Genomic DNA, 19145 nt, shown 5'->3' with positions numbered 1-19145 from the left:
GAAAATCCCCCGGAAGATTCTACTGTAGAGCAAGAAACCCTCTGCTAGATTGACTTACATAAGAAATAAAGATGGAAAGTCTCTTTCTGTGAACAGTTTCTCTTGGCAATCTGATACTGCTTTGAAATCTTTTAGGACTTCTTATTTCTAGGAGTTTAATATAAAACTCTCTAGCTGACCCCTTTTTTATCAAGATTCATATTGCAAGATGAGAAATTGCAATAGCTAGATTACTGTTAGATCAATATTTTGTTAATCTGTGCCCTTGGGGTGTATGTGTAACATTAGTTGGGTTTATCATCTGCCATTTTGAACAGTTAAATGAGCACCTACTTTTTCTCCCTGATCAGTTTAAGGCTATGACTTGAATAGCTGTAGCCTGAAGTGCATGCTTGATTCCATTTATTTAGTATTTCATAAAAGTATAGCTGTATTTATACCTCTCATCCTAAGAGCCTGCCCCTAATTGTTACAATTTCATCCTTTCCTCACATGCTTCCCTGATTCTTACTTAGTCCAAAGGGAAATGATGCTGCATACAGTTCTTGTAGTAAAGTTCATATTACAAGACAATCAGGCATACTTCTTAATGCTTAAATGCTGCTTAATAACATCAGGAGAGAGTTCATAAGAATTCATTCTGAGGTATGTGTGAACATTGTATAAGCTATTTAAGATAGAGCTGCATAGCTGTGCTGGTGCTCATGCTGCTAGAGGTCTGGAAGACTTGTTTCTTCTTTTGAAGAATATCTCTGTATCTGAAATGTGCAGAACAACCATGTGGCGGGGTGCAGGCTACTGTCCCGTAAGGCATTGTTTCATAGCAAGCATCACTGGGTTAGATGACAGTTCTGCAAATGCAGTCCTCTAGTCAAGTAGGTGGATTCTAGGCTGTGGGGGGGTTGGGAGAGTTTTTTGGGTTGTGGGTGTTCCCTCCCCCCGTCCAGTACATTCCATGTGGGTAGTCACTCACTTAGCACATCCGGATAATACGCTTTAAGGAGTATCAGAAACTGTGCTGTGGTTTGAAATTTTCGTTATTGTTGTTACTGTTAGCATCTCTTCTCCTTTCTGTTCTTGCTGCCTTGAAAGGAGAAAAGGCAGAACAGTGGTTGGAATTTTCGGTGGGATTTCAGTGACACTGTCATAGTCATTTCTTAGCACATGCAAACACTCAAATATATATTTCATCTTCAGAAGAAACACAGGTATTTAGAAAAGTACAGGAGAAGAAAATATCTCTCCCCACTTCTCACTCCTCACTCCCCTCACTTTTTCTAGTATTTTGCTAGCTCTGACTTTTGATGGCATAGTGTGCAAACTTAGGAGACAAATCTTTTTGGTAGAAGATTATCGAAACAGAATTAATCTGTCTAAAAGTTATACTACTCTATAGGCTGATTTGTGCATTTAAAGAAAAACTATTGACTGGTCCTTGAAAATTCTACTGCATCACATTTCATAAAACAGTTGGAAGAAGCTTGTTTTCTCACTTGACATGTGATGCTATTTAATTAGTGCGCTACAGATCTTTGGAAAAGGAGAGAGGGGAAAAAAAGATAAGGTTATTAAAAGAGCCTTAGGTTCCATCCAAGTATTCCCAAATGGCAAATGGCAAAATTGAGATGAAGCTAAGACATGTTACTTAGCAACTGTGGGTGTTCTGTCTCGGCCACAGATGAATACAGCAAGTGCTTACAGCAGCAGTGAAGTGAGTCTGTCTGGGGAAGGATGTCTAAGGAAGCCAGTTTTCTTCATAAAATTTGATAATCTCTTCCCCATTGCAACACTGGTAAATCTTCAGAATGCCTTTGTCAGGAATGGGAAGCAACAACCTGACAACAGAACTAATTTTGCAAATTGATACTTTCCTAGTGGTAACATCTTTTAATATTTAATATTTTGGTGTTACATTTTGTATTTGATTAGTGATAAGCTCTAATTTTTCTGATCCTTGACATGTTTAAAGAATTTGATACAGGATTACACTGGATTAGTTACTGGATTAGTACATTAAGAGAAGTGGAAAAAATTATTTTATGATGTCTGAGGATAACTTATTTTTTTTCTAGTTGCATCAGTCCTAATTGTCTTCTGTGACGCTTGCACTGTGTTCCCTGCTGTAGATTTATTCAGCTGTATTGTGTGCTCTTAGACTGGTTCTGGAAACCCCTACTGGCAGCAGCCTCATCTCTTCTTTTCCTGACTTTAAGATTTCCCATTGCAAACATATTTTGAAATCCTATTTCTTCTTGGTGCAACTTTTGAACTGTTTAGAACATTCTTCTGAAATGAAGTTTTTCAGATTAAAAAGAAAGATGAGGAAATAGAATGTGACAGTTGAAATTTTTGTATAGAAACACAATCTGAATTGGTGGAAATTTTAGCAGTACTTTTTTTAAATCAGCAAGCTTTGTAGGTGAGAGGAACTTAATTAAAAAAATGTATTGCATCCCACATCCTCACATTTCTCCCTTAAGTTATTCCATTTGATTTCTTGGCATTAAAGGTGTTACTTTTTTGACAGGAATTTTAAAGTCTTGTAGTTGCTCAGTGCCCCCTGATTTAGACTTCTGAAAACAAAGACCCCATACTGGTAGGGGAAGGTTAAGCCTAGCAAAGTATCTTAAAACAGAAAAATGATAGAGTAGTGTTTACTTGAAATTGTATTTGTCTAGCTTGTTATGTAGAGTATTGCTGAACAAAAACACAGAAGTGCTGAAACATACCCTCTCTTTTCATTACTCCTACTTCACCCTGAGCTATTAAAACTGCCAGCTTTATCTGTTTATATCTAAACTACTTAATACAACTTGAAGAATTTTTTTTAAGGTTCTGTTGAACTTAGCACTCCTTGCATCATCTTCAAGCGTGTTTCTCAGTATTTTTATCTGCAGTGTTCACTGAATGAATGGTGTATCTCATCATGTCAGAATGGTAAACAAAGAAAGGAACTCAAGAAGAAGATGCAATAAAGCTTTGATCTTGTCGGTTGGCCAAAGAACCAGAAGTCACACACTTGGAATTCATATCTCAGATCTGATAGATGTCTGTGTGGCTTGTATCATATAAATAAGAAATTACATTTCAGAAGCAGAGTCTCATTTTGGTTGCATCAGCTTTTTGCGTACCTGACTGGAGATGCCAGGCAAGTTACTTTCTTTTCCCGGAAGGAAGGTAGCTAAAGATAAGTTTGCTTCTGCTTATTTCAGCCTGATCTTGTACTATGTGCATGTATTGCTCAGCTTCCAAAGACAAGGATTATAATTATAACTCTGTACAATAAAACTAGATCCATAAGTTAAGAGTCTAATTACAACCAGAAAATCTACAAGATGGAAAGTCAGTTGATTGCATTTTCTCCAAGGCATGTCTGTTTTGCTGAACAGATGTACCTTTCTTCTGTTCATTTAGTTTTAAGTGGCTTAACGTATTAGTAGAAGATAGGATTACTGGAAGGATTACTCTGAAAGATACCTCCTCAACTCTTCAATTATTGCTCCCTTGCTGAAGATGTAAAATTCCTTCAGAAGACAGGTGGAACGGTCATCTGTCCATCGTTAAAGGTCCCCTTTAGAGGGTTGTTTTTAAATACCTTCCAGCTAATGCACTCTATATAGTCATAAAATCAGACCTGTTGCTCTGTCACTTCTTCCTGTTCGTAACTTCTGACCTGCTAACTGATTTTAATCAAACTTGAAAAAGGTATAGCAATATCAAAGGAATTTCCTACAGGCTTTATGAAAATTGCCAGTTGGATGCAAGTAGAAGGAATCTCAAATCAAATCTTCCCACTGAGGTAAATACAGGACTATTATACAGTAACTTTTTGTTTAGCAGCTGTCAGCTGGTCAACTGGCACATGTATAATTTTGGACAAGCCAGAGGAGATGTTTTCTTTTCTGTCATGAGAGAGAGTGACAAGATTAAGTTATACAGAACTGGAAGAAAGTCCCATTTTCATTGCTTTGTTACTTGTTTGTTAAGGTGCAAATACATAGAACACTTCCTGTTTGGTTTTTTTTGGGGGGGGGGTATTTGTTTTTCTGTCTGCTTATTGCTTTTTCTTCCTCCTAGTCACATTTCTGTGCTGGCCTGAAATGAGTATGAACAGCAATAAAGCTTTTTCATTTTGCCTTTTTGCCTTTTTGTTCTGGCCAGTACCAGAGAGCAGCGCTTGTGTTGCGTCTTTTGTAGTCATGCCCGTGTTCATATTGCTACTCTTTGCAATTCCTTAGTAGTAACCTGTCCCAGAGAAGATGCTATCCAGTAGCAAAAATTAAATTGAGTGTTTATTACCATCACTTCCACAAATTACTTCAACTGTATTTCAGCCATACCAAACATAAATTTTATTTGAAGGACAGAAGGCTCAATCTAGTTACCTGTGTTTACCATGGAAAAAATACAGATCACAGCTGTTCTTCTAGTTATTTCTACCATGGGTTCTATTCCTTGAAATGTGTTTAAAAGGTACTGATGATTACACTATTGACTGTTCTGTAGTTATTTATTTAATGTACTTCCCACCCCACCCCAGTAGCAGGTCAGCAGCTTGATTATTCAGAAATAGTTGCTAATAAAAGCAAACATAAATGGTTTGTTAACGCTAGCAATTGTCATGTAGAATAACTAGGAACCTTCAGTCATTGTAAGATAGCCTAGGAACTGGGCTCCAACTGACTTAAGCACTGTAAAAAAAGTCTCAACCTTGATAGTGTGGGACGTAGGATTGCTTCTGCAGAAAGTGCAACTACAACCTCACAAATGTTTACAAATCAACAGATGGCACAAAACTCTTGCCAAATGCAGTCCTTTCTGTGTGTCCTTTCTGCATAACTGTATCAAATAAAAAGATATCCTCATAGTTTCTTTATATTTGTCAAAATAACTCAGAGTGCTGGACCGATTCAAAATACAGGTTTAAGTTGTGCTAATAGCTTACAAATCTAAATGTGTAGGCAAAAAAAGGTATATGTCACTCTTATTTTCCAAGGCCGTGATACTCAGGTAATGGTCAGTTTTCTTTAGAAGGATCTAATCTAACGTGAGACCTGATCTTACAAACTGAGAGTCAGTTTGGAAGATAATGTTGTTATAACTTTTAACTAAACCAAGACATAAATGAAATGAAGGAGTGGTTAAGGGGGAGACTTGAAAGTTGCAACTTGTTTTTTTTTTCCTGTTTTGTCCAGGCTTTTTGTCCAATTTTAGGTACACCAGTTAGCATTCTTTCTCTATGGCTCAGTTCTCCATCAGTAAAATAAGTACCTCTAAACCTCACTGATATGTTGCAAAGTTAGATACGTTCAGTGGAGGGGCAATCAGATCATTGTCTTAGTACTGGGGTCATAAAGTACCAAGCATAATAAAAATAAATTTAATTGCCTGTTCACTTTGGGCATAATTAATTTTTTGCATAATGCAGATAGATTTCAGTTTCCTGTCTTCCCTGTCTTTCTCCTTTACTGTTTTTCCTCTTCACCTGCATGAAGTATGTGGGCTTTTTTCCCCTCTCTGGTAGTCTAAATCTGGGAGACGTTTGATTTTTTTCACTCAAAATGAAGTGTGTCTGAGGACAGACAAGACAAATGGGGTAAAAAGATTTTGTCGAAAATTGATGTTGGGGGGAATTTTTGGCTTTTTGTATACATTGGAATTTATTTCCATCTGTTTAACTGCTTTTTTTTAATTGCTGTTGAATTCACGCATAATTAATTACATCTGTACCTAGTACGGTATTTGGTACTTCATGTTTGAAGTTCTTCCCTAGGCATTCAATGGGGTGGATGCAATCATTTGAGATCAGAATGATCATATCTAAAATACCTGATTGGAAGTAATTTTAATATTATAAATGTGTCAGATTTTCTGCATGTCTTTATCTGTATTTGATATCTGGGTTGATGACTGGTGTAACTGTGCAGGTAACCAGCAAAAGGAGAGAGTTATCTAATGTAAGCTAGTTCACCAATATGTGTATTTGGAACGCCATGCTCAAAACTTCTCTACCTTTATGTGTCATTGTTTGAAATGTGTCCCTGAATGTCAAATACGTCATTGGATACTAGTTCTTCTGAGATAGAAAAGCTACATTAAATTTTAATTAGCATGTAATTGCCTCCTGGCAATTTAGTGCAACCACATTACAGCACACTTAGGTTAGGTTTTTTTATTTGTTGTCCTGTATATTTCCAAATTATCTTGAAGTAGTAAACCCTAGAAGTAATTTTAAGCCCTGAATCAAGATACTAACTGCACAGAAAGATTTATTCTTATAGTTACTGTGAAATACTGTACTACATAATTAAAAAGCATAAATGATTAGTTGTAAGCTCTTTAATATTTCGTGAAGAGGTTTAGATGAGCACAAGTTCCAGCTTATTTGGTGTATATACCAAACAAAACTAACGTTTGGGGGAGTTCTTCTGCTTCTATTTTCCTAGTTCATGTATGAGTCCTCCAATTAAATTTTCTGTTTTCAGGGAATAGGGCCAGGGAAATCAGTTATTCATCTTTGTAGCAATAGTGATGGGGGGGGACGGTGGAACCACATTTCTTTAATGCTGTCAAACCTCTGTTAAAGATTTGGAATTTCGAGTTTTGGGATAATCGGTGACTCCTTAAGGGGTTACTTCTCCCTCTTGGTCCTTGTCATAAATGACTGTTTTCTTTGATTATCAAATGCAGATGCATGAATTTTGCAAATCATGTTTATGTAAGATGTAATTAGCTTTAGGCTAAGCCATTTCAAGTTTCAATAGTTATATTCCCTTAAAAATACTCTGGCAAACTAGACATTGATTTTTTTCTCAGCAGTCTGACCTTTTTCATTGATGTGCTACTCAACTTTGTGATGATCATTTTGATAGAAACTTGGTGTTTTCTTACAGCTAACAAATGATAGCTGAATGTTAGCTAGAGCTATCCAAACTTGCTGTTGGATCTAAATATACTCTTATTAAATACTTTTTCCTGGTTTATTTAAAATAGATATCCAGGTAACTAAAATAATCCGACTCTCCACAGCTCAACACACAGTTTTACAGCTTGTATACATGTAGCTCTGGCTTCATGCGAGTAAGAAAACTTAAGAATGTTATGGAGTAAAGTTTGTCACCTGACCTAAAGTGACAAAGTAATGTTAGTAAAAACAGACTTGGTTACCTTCAGGTCACTTGGCAAAAAGCTTAGTATGTACATATTTATGATCAATAAAAAACTTTCTTTTTTTTCTTTAATAGAGAAAAAAATGTTTACACTTACTGCAGGATGCTTTACTGAAATCTTTTTAGAGGGATCAGACAGTATGGATTTTCATACTTACTGTAATGATAGACACTCGTGGTACTCATAATATCAGGTATAAGTAACATTTGCTATCCACTACAAAAAAAGAACAAAAATAACATTTCAAATACAATTTCACATTAGGAGCTTGTTATTGTCCATGGAACAGAGGCAAAATTTCTTTCCCTTTCTCTTTAATATTCTGTCTGAAAGCTTTGTGTGTTTTTAAGATACTTCTACCACTGAAGAATCTAGTACAGTCCAAAGCCAGAAGTTAAATCACATCTTTTAATCTGCTATTTTATGACATTTATTTTTGAAGTGTTCAAGAAATAACTACATATTTTTATATATGAGGGAATTAGTATTATTGCACATATTGCACTCCTCTGACATGAAAGCAGTGAATATTTAAAAATAAGTAAGAAGACTTCCACTTGAAAAGACCAGCTATATGTTTCTTTGTGGGAACAGCTTCCTTACCTCATCCATAAAAAGCCTGAAAAAGCAGATGAAGCTGACTTCATAAGCCACTCGTAGTGCTCTGTCAACCTCTAGGAGGTCTCCTTTTCTATTACAGTGGGTGCTTGGCTCATGATGCATCTAAACCCAGAAAACCCAAGGCTCTTCTATTGCATGTCCCTTTATGTGTGTGTGTGTGTGTGTGTGTGTGTGTGTGTGTGTGTGTGTATACATATATGAATGAAGGTTAAGCTCCTTGATCTAGCTTAGTGCTGTAGTGTTATACAGGTAATGTAAATTGGTATGCAAAAGCTGGTATGTGACAGGCTTATCTAACAGAAGCAGTGCTGTGTTTCCTCTTCTGCCCACTATCTTGTGCTGGCTCAAGTGTTAAGTGCAGCTTCATGGTGAATGGCATCAGGCAACTGATCTAAGACTTTTTTTTCTCTGCTGGCTGGGTTTTTCTATATTGGCTGGGTTAAACTAACATCAGTAAGGTTGGTTTTAACTGCTCAGTTCCCTGATCTGAGTTCATGTGCAGCCTCAAATGCTTGCATTATATTCTTGCTTAATTTCATTTGTCATACCCAAGCATGATTACATGCTGTATAATGTAATATCAACACTTTATATGGAGTAGATGCAAATTTTGTCACTAATATTCAGTCAAAACTATCGGTGGGAAGAGTTTTAAAAAAAAAAAAGTACAAAAGGATTATCCCCACAACTGAGTGATTACTTTCAAGACATTTATCTGGTCCTCCCTACTTTTGTTCAAATAACTTTGCTTGTCAGAGTATATAACTGAGTTGACATGATGCATTAGGATTAGGCATAAGGCAGTGCTTTGGAAATCAGTAGGGCATATCATGGTTTGCTGCATGCAGATAGGCTTAACTGTGTCACTTACAGCTGACTTGACATTATTTCAGAACTTAGCTATTTACTTTCATGGAATTTCAAGTGTGGAAAGCAAAAAAAGGTGATGAAAAAAGAAATTGTTATATTCAGTAACAATTATATTTGAGATGTTGTGTTTGGTCTCCAAAGAACTTCTTTGGCATACCACATACGGCTGTATCATAAAGCTGTTGACTACCCTGCAGATACTTTATTGATGGTTGTAAAAAGGATGAAAAAAGCTAGAATCAATACCATTTCGGGATACTTTTTGCTATCAAAAACCTTTGAAAACTAGTTGAACTATTCTTCGTGTCTGTTTGTATGACTGGAACTGCATAAAGAAGCCATCTTGTGTCTGCCGTTCACTTTCTGCTTCCTATACCTCGGTCATTTTAGCAGAGGATTAATTTGTTACATCTTGCAATCTGTATGCATTTGCAGAGCTTCTTTTGAGCATGGTTAAGTTGAAAAATAATCTATACTGTGGTTGCTTACATGTTAGATGATGAAACATTTAAAGTGCAGTTTGGGTAATATCCTTGGTAGCTTTTCTTACAAGCGTTTACAGGTTTGAGACATGGAACAAATCTTTGCTTAGCAGCAAATACAGAAAAATAATTGGCTGCCCATTGACTGAAGAAAATACAATCTGTTGCTTTACACTCTTACTAGGATAAATAAATCTTACTCTATTGTATGCTTGGTAGATAAGAAATTGACTGCCATTGAAATCTATTAGAGAGTGACTGCTTATCATTGTGAAAATATGCACTACCTGCATTATCTAGCGTTCTTAGCATACTAATACAGTGGGTTGCTAGCACTGAAAACAGTCATTTTGATTTTTTTTCTCTTGTATCTGTTAATGAATGGAATATTAGGTAGCTAAGTTCTTTTTTTTTCCCCTTCTTTTTTTTCCCAGTCTCTGTCCCTCTGCAATACTGATTTCTTTTGGAAAATATTTAGCCTCAGTTGATAAATGAATAACTGTTTTGTGGGCAGGGAGCTGCAATTGTTAATAAAGATTATTAACAATGGAGCGAGCTACCATTAGAGTAGCTTAAAGAGTGTTTGTGGCAAATAGTTCTAACAGTAGAGACAGGTAATAAAGTTTCCGTAAATTGTAGCTTTTACAAGAAATTGATATTTCTTTTTCTGCTAATGCTATTTTAAAGACTTCTGATATTCAGATTTTGCCTTCCTTTACTTAAACCTCCTCCTTGTTTGTTCTTGTTAATTTTTGTGATTCTGTTTTGTTGAGTAATTCAAGAGCTACCAACTGTTGTCAATACTCTGTCTGACACTGACCATCTGTGTTGGCCAGCTTTCTTCCTCCCCACCTCATTTAATCACTACAACTTGTAGCAAATACAAGTATTTGAATATGTATATACAAGATATGGGCAGACAGAACTTCCCAGGCTGTGGAAGACTTGGATTAGGCAGCTGGAGGTGCCCTGCATGAATGGGTTGCTCTTCTCAACAGTTTCACTTGATCGTTTTTTAACTACCTTTAACCCAGTTCCATGAAATAGTCTAGGTTCAAAAAAAAAAAAAAAAAAAGTTATTAGAAAAAAGATGGCATGAGAGGGGCAGAAACCTAGAGGGCAGGAATGTTGGATCAGAAAGCGTGGAAACCTCTTAACTTGATTCAGCTCCAATCAGAAGAGTTTATGCCTACGGTTCAGCGGTGCCGCTGAAATTTGAACTTGTAGATGGGGATATCTGTTTTGTAGCTTGAAAACAGTAAAATGTGTGTAGATGTAGATCATTGTCCTGTTTTGAGTAACTTCAGCAATGTATTTACGTAAGCATTTTAGAATTGCATGCATTATGTGACCTGTTTTTATTATCAAGATGTCTTCTAATAACAGTTTCTTTTCTTAGTTCAGTCTGCACACCTTTTCAAATTCCATATTGTCCCTTAGTGTAAATCTGCGAATTCTTCTTGTGTTATCTGTGGTGGCATGTGACTTCCCAAAAAATAATTTAGGAGACAAAAAAATAAAAAAAAATCAGGCGTAAAACAGTCCACATTTAATGAAAGTTCAGTTCCATCTGTTGCAGTGGGTTGGATGACTCTGTCATATCACCAAACTGACGGGATATAAAACAGACCAAGTAAGATGGTTTGTTCATGCTTGCTTAAAAATTCACGTGCTTCATTAGTAGGAAGAAAAGAAAATAATGTGCAGATTATATCAGTTTGTTTTCATTTGAAAAAGATAGTAAGGACTGCAATGCTTTTAAAATTATGTTTTTTATTAAAAAAAAACAAAAAAAACGGAGACTAAGTATGTCACACCAGCATTTAACACCTTTGCTTTCAGCACAAAATTTGAAGATTATGTGTCTCTTCAGCTCTTGTGTTTGCAGAGGTTCCTCTGCATCTCCTAGATGGTAGCAAAGTTGTGGGGTAAATGTGGTTGCTGGAGGACATATATGTTGTGTTTTCATACATGTTAACTTCACAAACGAAGAGGCGTTGTATCTTGGTGTGCAGTCAGTCTGCTCCCATTTTCATGCCCGCTCTCAGTGACAGGCCATGATAGCGATTCTGTTTTTAGCCGGTTGCCGGGCAGATTTGTATGTGCCTCCTGGTGGTGGCTCAGCCTCAAGTCACGGATTGGCTTATGCAAAATAATCTTTGCAGCCAATGGGAGCATCGATGCAAATATCCCGCAGTGGCTGCCCTCCGGGGGAGGTGCAGGGTTTGCGGCTGAGGGAGCTGCTGAGGGGGCAACATGGCTGCGGGGGGCTTCCTTCTGGGTACGTTCTCAACATTTACGAAAAGAAAATTAATCATTTCATGTAAAAATAAGTAAATAGGCTTCCTGCCCCCAAACCCTAAAGATTACAGGAAGTCCCTACCAAGTTTTAATTAGAAGAAATTATAAAACATCTGTTTTTTTCAAAAATTGAAGGCTTTCCTCCTTGAATCAGATTTGAGAAACTTGGTAGTTTAGCAATGACTTCTGTATGTGGAAGTACTTGTTCAAACAAGTACAGTTAGCAAACAAAGGCAGCAGGTGCAACTTCACCTCCTAAGAAAGGGTATCTTCCCTAGGGAAAATATAGATAATATTTTATAAAACAGCAAGTTCCCACAGTTAACTAATCGGCCGATATTTTAGTTGCTTTTTAAATTGTTACCATTTTGCTATGGAGAAAATGTCACGTTGGCAAAAAAAAATTCTAAAATGTGTTTGTATTCATGACAAACAATAATTTTTCAATGTAGCATCACCTTTTTGGGTGCAAGTTTTCTTTCCATTTCTTCTTCCAGCACCTGACAAGTGACCTCAGAGGGCCATTATTAGTGACATCAGACTTCTGAGATGAGCTGTCTGATGCTAAGTTGCAAGTGTTTGAAAGTCAAGATGACATCACTACAGTTAGGTGCCTATGTAATACATGAACTAATTTAGAAATTGCTTTACAGAATATTAAGGGTAAATATATCAATTTTTCATTAGAACCATGTTATTCTGCATTTTATCTAAATGAAGATTTAGAGAGATCTAGCTTAAAAACGATGTAGTTCTGCATACACTAATGATGCTGTATTACAGCTTTAGTCTGAATTATCACCTATAAAAATACAGCACTGATTCTTTTTTGGTAAGTAGAAAAACTTACATGAATGAAATAACTTGCATTACTTTTTCTAGGTGTGTGTTTTGTTTTGTTTTTTTAACAGAATTTGTCTTTTTTTTTTGATCTGCATGTACATGAATAATTGATTCCAGGTTGTTCAAGTTTTAATTTTGGGACTATTAGAAGTTGGATAAGTTTTTAATTGTGTTGTGGCAGTAAATGTCCTGGAATAATTAGCTCCACCTGGTATTTAATGATAATGGTAGCTGTTATTCTTATGCCAGAGACGTGGCATAATGTTGTATAATATTTAAACTGTATAATAACAATATCCCACAAATTATCTTAAAATGTACTAATTCAACTTTATAAAAATGGATTAGAACAATTTTTTTTATAGAAAGAAACACGCTTAATGCTCTAGCTTGTGGTAAAAATCTAAGACTGTTCAGTTTTGCTATTACAGAAATTTGACACAGCAGTACTTGTTTCATGCTTGGGGATCTCACAGCTGAACTGAAAGCTGATGTTTTGAGTTGTTGGTAAAAGTTGAAATCCATAACATTTTTGGGAAGTAGGAAAGCACAATATCTACCACTGTTGCTCTGGCTGAGTTCCACTCAAACAATTTTGTTGGTTTAATGATCTAAATAGCTGTTAAAATTAGCTTTCAGAAAAAGACAAAGCTCTCTTCTGTTCTGGGAGGTCAAGCTTCAGAGCTTAAGTTTCATGTGTTAATAAGCTGATCATTTTTGGGGCACCTGAATTGCTTGTATGAGGTTAGCTGGAATATATGTTTTAATTAAAAGTTGTTGTCTTGTAAAGACGCTCTCTTCTTTTTCTTTCTCCCATCTTCAAAAACAGGATATATTTTATGTACAGTGGTTATCAAGGCATAAGTTGATGGACCATGTAAGGCTCAGTTCTGCAAAACCACTAACAGTTGAAATACCTTAGTTGGATAAATGGACCTAACATGAAGTAGCTGCTGTGTCTTGTGGGAAAAGAGTTCTAGAATATTAGTATTCGCATTAGTGTGTGAAATGGGTTTGTGAGCCAACATTGGAGGTGGTATCTTCCTCTTGGAGCTAGAGAGGACACAGAGCAACTGTGGCTTTCATTGTGGCGTTGAAGTGGTGAGAGCACAATTCAAGTCTGTACTGATCAGGTTGTTGATCAAGTAAACTACCTAGGTGTGTACAACTAGTTTGAAACAGTACTGTAAATTTACTGTCGTTTACTAAGCCTGTAACCATGTATTTAGGTGCTTTTTTTTCAGTGGGCACATGCATACACGCATATGGGCTCAATGCTTTACTGAACTGACTCTTCAAAAGGCAGAGTGCATGGGTGGGGGAGAATTCTTCACCAGTGCAATACGACTTCTGCCTTGAAAGCAGGAGAAAGAGTTTGATGCTTATGTTGGAACACTGGAAAAGTATAGACACTGCATAGTATTTGAAGGGAGAAAAGGTTAACAACTGCAATACTTAACCCAGGTTGGCTTTCAGCAGTTTTTTGAATCAACATTTAACATCACGTAAATTTTGTAGTCTTGTAAACCCATTTTAGCCTAAAAGTGTTTTTGCATGTTGTTTAATCTTAATCAGAATTTATTTTTAATCAGAATATTTATTGAGACTGTAAACTTCCTGTTTGTTACAGTCATGGGTTAATGTTTTTGTGAAGCTCTAGATCTTAAAACAAAATCAAGCTTTTCTGTTTCTGGTAGTTTACCAGCTCTTTGGAAAATGTTGTTAGTTTAATACAAACTTTGCTTGTTTGTACGATAGGCCCCCTTGTTTGTTTTCATACCCTGGCTGAATTTTTGCCAATGGCCTCATGGGTTTTTGTTGCTGGGTAGGATTTAAGGAGCTGCAGTCTGATTGGTTGCCAAACAGTAGCTTCTTAGAGCCAATCAGATAAGGTATTTGAGTTCTTTCCCAGTACAATAACAACGAAAGGGTTGCTGACTAATTTTTCCGATGGGGAGGTTATATAAATGAAGGGTATAGCTCTAGCAGCCTCCCTCTTGGGTGTGTATGAAAAATTACAGGATTCTACTACAGAGGAAAATGCTGTTATTCTTAAGTTACAAATTACCAATCCACTTTACTAGATCCTGGATATTAAATATTAAAAAAAAATTAAAAATAAGTTAAAGGTTTAATTACAGTGAATTCTGTTTTGCTGAAAGTATATTAGATGAAATAGAATGCTGATTTTTTTTTCTCAGAAAATGGCAGTCCTCCTTCATTTTGTTCAGCCAACATTAACATAATTTTAGCCTAAAAGGGAAGAAACTGACCGAAGTCATGTGGTGTGCTAGAAGATATTTTTTTCCACTTGATATCATTGATTGTGTTTATTACATCTTAAAAATGAAGACACAGTCATATGTGGGTTTTAATAGGCTTGTGGTTACATCTTGCATTCAGTCAGATAAGTCAACTTAACTTATTTTCATATCACTAATATAATTTATCGGCGCAGTGTTTCAGCACATGTTCTGTAAGAATAGATCACAAACTTGGGGGGGGGGATTGTGTGAAAATTAACTATGGGGGTTTTAATTGTTGACAGTTTATATAAACATTGCTGTTGATGGTTTCAATTGAGAACTGCTTTTTATGAACCACTTCCTAAAAGGTAGGTTCTGTTCATCACTTTATTCTCTGGGACTCTCCATCTAGAACAGAGTACTCCTGACCATTTGCTGTCTCAAATTTCACAATTTGACTGCGCTAAATTTAACTAGACTTGCATATTTGGGCACTGATTTTCATGATCAAAGGGGAAAAATCTTGCTTTACTTCCTTCATGTAGTTCTTGTGCTTTGGCGAATGTTTTACAGTTGTGGTGCTTTTGGCTAGCACTGTGTACACTCTAGGAATCCTGTGCAAACGCTGTTCTAGACTGATTATATTATGCAAAACCCATTGTTCACTATTGTTCAGATTCCAGCTTTTTTCCCCCTGCATTTCCATGACCTTCTCTTTGTCTGTTGCCTGTTACCAGGAAGGATTCAGATAACTGCCTGCTGATTGGCTAACTTTTTGAGCAGTTCTTGGGCTGCTCCTATGAGCAGACGATTATAGGCTAATTCGTAGCAGCTATGCTAATACTTTCCTTTGTTGTTTTAGAGCCGCGATCTCTCTGCAAAATAAAAAATGTAGGGAAGGAAAAGGAAAACTGTAATTGGCTGAAAGAGGAGTCCTTCATGTATTCTTAGCTACATTGGCACATTTTGGTTTTGCCACGTATATTTGGTCATGAGAAAAAAAATCTGCAATTATGATTGGGGAGAGGTTCCTGAAGGTGTGTTTCTCATTCTGAAGTATATATCACTTTCAAGCTTAAAATGAAAAAGGAGAAGGGAATTATCGTGATATTTAAGTAAATATACACAATGTTTGTGTGTGTTGGTGTTTCAAAATTGATTATCATTTCAGTGAACTTTATTTAAAAAAAAAAAAAAAGCCTACCACCTTATTTACTGAATTTAACTCTTGTACACTTCACTCTATAGGCAGGAATCATTTTGTACTGTAACATACAAATGTCTTCCCTTGAAATAAAAGATGCCCTTTCATTGGTTTGGCACCTGTGCTACTTGTTTCTTTGTTGCAAGTTGGTCGCTTTGTGCATAAAATCTGTGGAAAATGCCCAAGCTTCATATGAGGGAAGCGTATAGCAAGTGTAGACAAACTCTGTGTTAATTCTTAAGTATGTAAGGAGTCTATTTAGATGAATTCTTTTAAAACTAAAAGTGTTTTAAATATTTTACTTGTGCCAGACTAAAATTAACGCAATCTGCTCTGGAGTTACTCTCTGCAAGGCTGCCTCCTTACCCCTTTGTAAGGATGGAAGGCAGATATTATAAGATGACTGCTGATTGGCTTGCACCAATATGACCAAACCTGTCTGAACTGGTTAGTGATTTATTTGTTTCTTATTTTACGCAGCTCTTATGTGAGATCTGTTACTTGGCTGCAGTGTGCTCCCTTGTGGGTATGGCTGGAAGTTAAATGCCTTAAGTCTTGTCTGCAGTGATACATGATATTTAGCTGCTAACCAGTGTTTAATTTTCATCTTTTAATCTCTTCTATGCTTACAGTTTTCTCATTTATAATAGATTTTATTGGATGCTCTTTGGTTGCTAACCAGTGTTTAATTTTCATCTTTTAATCTCTTCTATGCTTACAGTTTTCTCATTTATAATAGATTTTATTGGATGCTCTTTGGTTGCAAAAGATGATTTGCGTGAGTGGGTTGAAAATATGCATATGTTATTCAAATAAACATTTAACAATGGAATTTTATAAGGAGCCTTTTTTCTTTTGGGTTCATTGTAGAAATGTATTAGAGCTTTGTTTTTAAACGAGATGTTGGATAATATCGTCAGATTAAAAAGTAAACATTACTTTGAAATACATTAGAAACAATTGATTCATTTTTTTCTGTTGTAAGAAAAGAGTAAAGATGCACGAATATAAAAAAGGTATTCTGATGTTTGATTGTAAAAGACTTATTGGCAAAGTTGAAAAGGAACTTTCTTTCATTTTACTGTGTTTTTGGCTGTGTTTTGTGTTATGTTAAAAATATGAAAGATTGAGATTATTAAGGAAATTGGAGCATGTAAATATATTTTCAGTTTTACTTTGCTTTTTAAGTTTCATTCTATGATTACAAAAGCGTGAATCATTTATGAACTTTAGGTTGTGAATATTAATCGAAAATACTTTTTGGTCACAGCAAAAACAGGATTTTGAATTTTGTAACTTAAGGATTTTAAAATTCTGGGTAATGTTCATAAAAGAGAGTGTTGGAGTCAGGGGGATAAAATACTCATCTCTAATTACCATGCAAAGACCCCTTATCCTAGCACTGCTTTTAATGGAAGACTCTCTTGCTAGCTGATCAACTGTTATGATCTCTTGAAGTTGTTTAAGGTTAGCCAAACTTGGGGTTTTCTATATTTTTTTCAAATTGACTCTAAAAGCGATATTTCTATAGCTATGTACATTTTGTAGGGGATTATATGCATGGAACTTAAACATGTTGATCATGCCATATTATGCGACTGCTTTGATAAATACTTTTCGAGTGGTGTGAAAAAACTTGCTTTTTATTTTAAGCTCTTGGGAGGAAAGAAAAAAGATGCTTTCAAAAACTGCACACATGCTTCTGAAATATTTAGATGTTTTCATATGCTTCTACTAACTTCAGGTCAGGACTAAAATTACTGTATTAAATGTATTCCTTTCTGAAGGAGTTTGAAGATACTGTATTTAGCATGTAGACAGCTTTGGAAAGATACTAACAAGTCATCGGGATTTTGTATGTCATCTAACTTGAAATAGTTATGTGATGAGAGAATATTTTCTAAAAAAAAAAAAAAAAAAGCTGATTTTTCAAATCAGTGTTTTCATAGGTGTTATATTTTGTTCCCACTAGTGGCAATGCAGCAATAGACAGTCTTATTCAGAAACTCATGTTAAGACTGGCAGAAATGCATCTCTTGGTGGTACTATTGAGAATCTAAACAGAGCTGATACAGTCTTTGTGAAGATTTGGCTTATCTACTGCTGAGGTGTGAACTGAAGTGTTTTTTAGCACCATTGATTACTCCAATATGAGGATTAAAGATTGTCATGCAGAAGAGAACTGAAATAATGTGGAAGGGAATCTGAATGTTATGTTAATTGGAAATAGAAAACAAGGTAAAAAACTTCTTTTTTAATCATATCTTTCCATTTTGCCCGTGTATTTTTAACAGCCACAGGTTATGTTGACCAGGTATAACAGAAGCCTAATAATTATAAAGAACAGTATTTCATGATTGTAAGATTTAGCATTTATCTTGATCGTTGAATTAATATAACTGGCTCTAGTATCTTGGAATGTTCTATTTGGGAATGCAGAAGTGTTAAATAATGTTGTTCAGAAAAGCTTGTTTATGAGGAACCTAGGAAGGATCCCGCAGAGGACTACCAAAATGATCATCAGCCTAGAGCACATGTCCTATGAAGAGCAGCTTGAGGGAGCTTGACTTCTTTAATTTGCCAAAGAAAAGGCATCGGGGCAATCTTAATAGCGGCTTAATAGTTGTAGTCCAAGTTGGTTGCAAAAAGGGTGGAGCCAAACCGCTCATGTAGTGTTGGATGGTACAAAGGAACAGTGGCCATGAGTTGTATGTATCATGGGAAGTTCAGGTTGGGCATTAGGAAAAAAATTTTACAAGGAGGACTGGAACAAGTTACACAAAGGTTGTGGAATCTCTGTGTTGTAAACTTGTCTTTTTAAGACCTGGCTGTACAAAACTACAGCTGATCTGATCTAGTGTTGGTGATAGTCCTGTTTGAGTGGGAAGCAGGATTAGATGACCTCCAGAGGTCTCTTCCAACCAGCATTTCTGTGATTCTTTGATTCCTGTAGGTAACTAACTGTAGCGGCATCCAAAATTCAGGGCAATAATAGTCCATGATGCATTCTGCAGTTGTCTTTTCCTTAATCATTCAGCGAGATTTGGGAGACTTATTAAAGCATAACATGGCTTCTTCACAGTGTGCATATTTTTTTCTGATGGAAACTCTGGCAAGTGGGGAGGATGGTGATTGTTTGCATTTCATCCCGGCATACAATCAAAGGATGGCCAAAGTGCGTTCCCACACCTAGGAATGAGAAGTACTCTCTCCTCCAGTTTTAGAATATATTGCTTGTTTGATTTAGAGTGCTGCAGCATAAAAGATCTTTTGAATGTAGTTTGATCTGAGTGAAGGTAAAATCAAAGTTTAAAATACAAAGATTTTAGAGGATATTTTCAATTTCAGTTGGATTTCATTGCTGTGCAGATTACAAATTCTTCCCTCCCGTTTTTATACTCTTAAATT

At 36.0% G+C, this 19145-nt stretch overlaps 1 protein-coding gene across 12 annotated transcripts in view; it reads left to right on the top strand.

Annotated features, from left to right (window-relative positions):
• ATF7IP (activating transcription factor 7 interacting protein) overlaps positions 1-19145 on the top strand; it is a 115080-nt gene that overhangs the window by 36050 nt on the left and 59885 nt on the right. The window contains exon 1 of one of the 12 annotated variants that reach the window (XM_067311133.1): positions 11397-11424. The exons of 10 other annotated variants lie outside the window; for them this stretch is intronic. The gene's annotated coding sequence lies outside the window, so the exon portion shown is untranslated. Of the gene's footprint in view, positions 1-11396; positions 11425-16164; positions 16185-19145 lie in introns of those variants that run through there. One more of the 12 variants, XM_067311192.1, reaches the window with a different exon arrangement.

Source organism: Apteryx mantelli, chromosome 1 (genome assembly GCF_036417845.1).
Source record: "Apteryx mantelli isolate bAptMan1 chromosome 1, bAptMan1.hap1, whole genome shotgun sequence".
Classification (NCBI taxonomy): Eukaryota; Metazoa; Chordata; class Aves; order Apterygiformes; family Apterygidae; genus Apteryx; species Apteryx mantelli.
This window is presented reverse-complemented; position numbering and strand designations above follow the sequence as displayed.